The 5,785-nt window shown below is 44.4% G+C and overlaps 1 long non-coding RNA gene across 4 annotated transcripts in view; it reads left to right on the forward strand.

Annotated features, from left to right (window-relative positions):
- LOC144152112 (uncharacterized) overlaps positions 1-1,701 on the forward strand; it is a 1,834-nt gene extending 133 nt beyond the window's left edge. The window contains exons 1-4 of one of the 4 annotated variants that reach the window (XR_013319062.1): positions 1-32; positions 990-1,116; positions 1,195-1,416; positions 1,486-1,701. The exon at positions 1-32 is cut by the window's left edge and continues 133 nt beyond it. This is a non-coding gene — a long non-coding RNA (uncharacterized LOC144152112). Of the gene's footprint in view, positions 33-791; positions 1,117-1,194; positions 1,417-1,467 lie in introns of those variants that run through there. The other 3 variants (XR_013319063.1, XR_013319061.1, XR_013319060.1) reach the window with 3 other exon arrangements.
- The last annotated feature ends 4,084 nt before the right edge of the window (positions 1,702-5,785 follow it).

Raw genomic sequence — 5,785 nt, forward strand, 5'->3', positions numbered from 1 at the left:
GCCGGAAAGTTCATAGCAACCGACCAGTGAAGGTAAGCGCTCGATTTTCTGAGCTCGCCTCGTTCTTTCGAATGCAGTTTACTTCGTAAAAGAGCGGGAACAGGATTGCCCTCCCGTTTCTAACTTCTAAGCATATCCTTGCTTTTGTGAATGCGTACGGTTGTAAAAGGGGAACACGTATTCACTTAAATTTTATGGAAAGAGTATAATGAGAAATCAGGTGGGCGCTCAGTAGTAGATTTTTTGTTATGATGCTGATATATATATATATGTTCTGCAAGAACCTTGATATGTACGATTGGCTTTTAATTTACTTCTCGCCGCAGCTGCTCACGAACGCGAAAAATACAACTAATAAATATAACTTTGTTATGTTTAATTTCACGCGAGTTTCGGCGGCATGCTGTAACGGAACACAATTTAGCGTTGCAGTTAAGCCATATGTTATCAGCTGCTTATGCGAACCATCTTACGATGTAAAACAACGCCTGACGTCTTTGTAGTATTCACATATTTTCCATGTGAAAGGCTGGTCTACGTCGGATGCTTATAACTATAAAGAGAATAAATGACAAATAAAAATAAATAAATTAAATGATCAAAAATAAATAAAAATAAGAAAATAAAACAGCTCAAGCCAGTTTTTAGCACATTTTTCGAGAGCAAAAGGTAAAATTAGGCAACCAAGAAAATACACGGTTGTAATTTCATCTAGTTGTACATGTAATGTTTCCCTTCTTTACATTTGCCTGTTTACTAATTTTTGTTCGTTGCGTTTTTATGCTTATGGCCATTGAGGTAATTATCGTCCTCTTTCAATGATTGCCGACGTACCACGTCGTCATCAGTTGGTCGGCTTCTCTTGTTAATTGAAAATTCTCTGGCAAGCTGTCTGATCGAAGACTTTTCACTTAATTACTCAATGGCCTGGAAAGAAAGCTGTAAGGTATTTTATATAATTCAGTATTTTGTCCTTTTCTGTTTTCCAGGGATGCTTGAGAAACCAACTCAAGCGATGTGCGTCATAAAGTTGGCACGGGCATTAGAAAAAGTTAAACAAGCAAGACAAAGTGAAAAGTGAAGAGGCCTGTTTTGCTATAATATTCCTTCCTAAAGGTAAGGTTTTCTCTATTAGCTAAAATTTGCTTCACTTCAGTTTTCTGAACCACTTCTATACACTCTGTTTTGTTTCAGAAATACCTTATGATTTACCAGCACCACAACATTGACACACGAATAAGCTCATCTGGCAGCAAGCGTCATCCAAACTGCAGGTGAGCTTCTGAGCACCCTGTGTGTTAGAGCAATGCCATTTTGTTTGTTTTCCAGGAATGGCAGTCAAACCTCATTTGAAGTGCCAGTACAAGAAAATTGATGAGGCCATATTGTATGCCAAAAGTCCTGGTGTTCTGAGAGGTGAGACATTGTCTATGCTGTAACAACTTTGCAACTTCTCTTAAACTACAGCTTTTTTTCATTTCGCAGAAGCGTGGCAGTAACAACCCCATGTTACTGCTTCATGGCCGTCAAGTATGTCATCAAACTGACTTGTCAAGGCAGAAGAACAAGCAAGCCCAGGAGGAGAAAAACGAAGACAACGGCTGAAACAGCGTACTTGCGAAATTCAATTGCTTTAACACAATACGTATTCGGATCGATTGTTAATGGTAAAATAAAACGCACATGTTCTTTCATCTTAAAGAGTGTCAGTGTTGTTATTTACGCTAGCTGGCATGTTCCTTGCTTTAAAATTCCGCCATTTCTTAGTTTGTTATTTTGCCGGACTGCCTTAATTGTGTGTGTTGGTCAGTGTAGGGATCAAATGTATAAACATGCAGTCTAAAATGCCAGTTTATACCTTTCAGGAGTTTATGAGGACGACGTTTGAAGTGCTCGCTTATCATGCAGTCAACAATCGTCTGTCTAGGAAAAAGTTAACTTATAATATTTTCATCTAGTTATTGTTGCATGTATATTAGATACATGTAACTGTAAGTTACCTGTACATTGCTGCAATATCATCGCTTCGTAAGAGAAACATTGCTTGAATGTCATATCAACAGTGCGCGGATGCGGCCCTCGTGGGGAAAAAACGTATCTGTAAAGTCGCGGTAACGTTGTAGGAAGCATCGCTTGAACATGATAGCGACGTTTTCTAAATGTTACCCGCACGTTGGAAAAATATAGCTGGCAAGTTACCGCAAAATTGTAGGAATGTTATTGCAACTTCATAAAAACATTGCTTGAACGTTGCAGCAACGTTCTTTGTATGCTAACTTCATGTTTAAAGTGTGGATCTAAAGTTGCTGCAAGATTGTAGCAATGTTATCACAACGTCCGAATGGTACAGGGATATGCTTAAATGTGGTATGCACGTTGCGAAAATGTAGCTGAAAAGTTGCTGCAATGTCATCAGAAAACGTCTCATAACGTTGTTCAAATGTGTCCCGCACGTGGCTGGAAGGTTGCTCCAATAGTGGAGCAACGTTGACGAACGTCAGAAACAACGTTATCCAAACATTAAAACAACACCCTTAAAACGTTGCCCCCATGTTGGAGCAATGCTAAAATCATGTTGACGCAATGTTTCTGGGAAACATTGCACTAACGTTAAAAAAAGCGGACATTAGCCACGTTTTGGCAACGTTAAGGGGAAACGTTGTGGAAATGTTCGGGCAACATTCTGTGCTACTAGGGTTGAGATATGTATTCCAAGGTATTTATAAGAGCTAGTCGATAGTAGAAAACTGTTATGTAGGGTGTAGTTGTACGAAAACGGATTAGTACGTCTGTGAAAAGACACTGATCTACATTTAGAAATGTTTTAACTCATCTGCCACTTCTGGCACCAATTTTGAACGGCTGTTAGGTCTGCTTGTAAAGCTACTTGATCTTCATGACTAGCGATCGTTGCGTAAATAAGCAGTGCCTCAACCACAGTTCCTTGACTTTAAAAGCACTTCTGGGACCATGGCCATCTCCCTCCTCTCAGCGTAAAGTGCTAACCGCATTATTTGAATATCTCAATGACATCGGCGTCGCTGAGCTGATATAGGACCAGACCATTCTTGCACTGTACAACCGCCCATAGACTTTTCACGTGTCGCACTGACGGACCCCAACGCACACGCTTCCTCCTTTTTTTTTCACTTCTTTTATTTTCTCCTTTCTTCTCTCTCTTCCACCTTTCTTCCTATTGCAACTTTTTTTCCCTCCTCCTGTACCCCGCAGAGTAGCATGTCGGCGTTAACATGCCGGCAGACCTCTCTGCTTTCCTCTAATAAAGAGCTTTCTCTCTCTCTCTCTCTCTCTCTCTCTCTTCTAAGCAGTTCAGCATCACGCTAGCGCGGCTGTGTTCCTGCCCACTGAAGAAGGTAGCTGCAGGGCGCTTTTTTATTCTCTGCTGGGAAGTCACCATGCCGCAGCCGTCAATGATTGGAGGGGCCAGGATGACGTCACCGTAGACAGGAGCATGCAGACCATCAGCTGATGGGGCGATGAACAGGCCAGGGCTATCTACAGTGAAGTAGATAGGGTCGTCCAGGCCCGTCCAAGCCGAGTTGTCCGCGAGCAGAAGCGTTGTCGAAAAACGGTTGACGATCACACTGGCATCAGGGCGAAGAATGCGGGTCGGGTCCGGCACGGGAACAACAAGGGAGGCAAGAAGCTGTGCAAAAAGCAGAAAGCGGTTCAGCATCACGCAGCGCGGCTGTGTTCCTGCCCACGGAAGAAGGTAGCTGCAGGGCGCTTTTTTATTCTCTGCTGGGAAGTCACCATGTCGCAGCCGTCGATGATTGGAGGGGCCAGGATGACGTCACCGTAGACAGGAGCATGCAGACCATCAGCTGATGGGGCTATGAACAGGCCAGGGCTATCTTCAGTGAAGTACGTAGATAGGGTCGTCCAGGCCTGTCCAAGCCGAGTTGTCTGCGAGCAGAAGCGTTGTCGAAAAACGGTTGACGATCACACTGGCATCAGGGCGAAGAATGCGGGTCGGGTCCGGCGCGGGAACAACAAGGGAGACAAGAAGCTGTGCAAAAAGCAGAAAGCGGTTCAGCATCACGCAGCGCGGCTGTGTTCCTGCCCACTGAAGAAGGTAGCTGCAGGGTGCTTTTTTATTCACCGTCTTCTTCAACGCTCCCACAACTTCCAAGGTCGGCGCTTCATGCTCCCAGTGGTTCCCTGCTGGCCCCCGCTCAACTGGTCCTGGCTTCTTCGCCGATGACGCTCTCACAAGCTACAGCCTCCACCCCTGCAACTCAGTCCCCTGATGACCCGGATGGTCAAGTTATGGATCAAGACGGCAGCAACTGGGACAATGACGGCCCCTGGAAGATCTGGACTCGAGTCAAGCCCACTCGGAAGACTGCAATCACTCGCCTAGATCGGGTAAGTAGGCCCCGAGCACTCTTCTTGATGAGACCACTCACAAAAATCAGTGTGCGCGCTTACCCAAAAACGCCCTCGCACATCTGTTAGGCACTCTTGCGCCTACTCCCGAAATGGCCGAACTCGCAACGCACCGCTACGACGTCGCGGGAAACTGCATACAGGTTACCTTCCCTTACGAAAATGCCATATATGGCCCATATATAAATTATATGTGGCCATATATAGCTATATATGTGTTCATATCAGGCTATAACTTGCCATATATGGGGGCAAATAGGGCCATATATGGCGTGGTCAGCCCATATATGGCCCCAAATATGGCCATATATGGCCCCACGTGGAGCCATATACGGCGTGTCCAACCCATATATGGCTTCAATTGCATCCATATATGGCGCCAAGTACAACCGTATATGGCGTGGTCAACCCATATATGGCGCCTTCTACATCCACGTATGGCGCTACGTTCTTCGTTATACAGGGTTCCCAGCTATCGTGCACCACGATTTAAAAAAAGTGCAATGGCGTTACTCAACGAATACCTAGTGCACAATGTTTGCAGTACCATGGAGAAGCAGACAGTAATTTTTTTGTTAATGATACTTAATTAATTAATTGTAATTAATTACCTAACTCGAGAATTACTGTCCTAATCACTGAAGTGTCAATGAGGAACTTGTAGGTACCCACGAGGGGCATCTAACTGCGGTATTTTCACCGACGAACTAATTGCCTACTTATTTATTATGACTGACAAAGAAAACCCGCGAAATATGAAAAATGTCACGTGACGGCGCCTCCGCGCGCATTGTAAAGCACCATCCCCATATAAGCTGATTGAAAGCAACTGCTTCCCTTGTCACCTGCCCGAAGAGACAGCGCATCACCTTGATAATGGAATGCATGGGAGGAGCAGCCACAGCGAGATTTGGGGGGCGCGTGTGCAGATAAGGCACAAACTCCATCGCGATTTCTTCTTTCTTTCTTTTGTTTATTTAATTCTGGCTAACTCAGAGGCCGCCTGTTTGAGGGCGTTGCTTTACGATGCACGTGGAGGCGCCGTCACGTGGTATGTTTCGTATTTCGCGGGTTTTCTTTATCAGTCAGAATAAATGAGTACGCAATTGGTTCGCCGCTGAAAATACCGCAGTTAGATGCCCCTCGTGGGTACCTGCAAGTGCCTCATTGACACTTCAGTGATTAGGACAGTACTTCTCGAGTTAGAAAATTAATTACAATTAATTAGTTAAGTCTCATTACCAAAAAAATGCTGCCCACTTCTTCACAGTACTGCGAACATTATGCACTAGGTTTTCGAGTTACGCCATTACTCTTTTTTTTTAATCTTGGTGCATGATATCTGGGACACCCTGTATGGCTTGAACAACAGCTA

The sequence above is a fragment of the Haemaphysalis longicornis genome, unplaced genomic scaffold, assembly GCF_048455015.1.
Source record: "Haemaphysalis longicornis isolate Haplotype H1 unplaced genomic scaffold, Haemaphysalis longicornis Haplotype H1 scaffold_9, whole genome shotgun sequence".
NCBI classification, from domain to species: Eukaryota; Metazoa; Arthropoda; class Arachnida; order Ixodida; family Ixodidae; genus Haemaphysalis; species Haemaphysalis longicornis.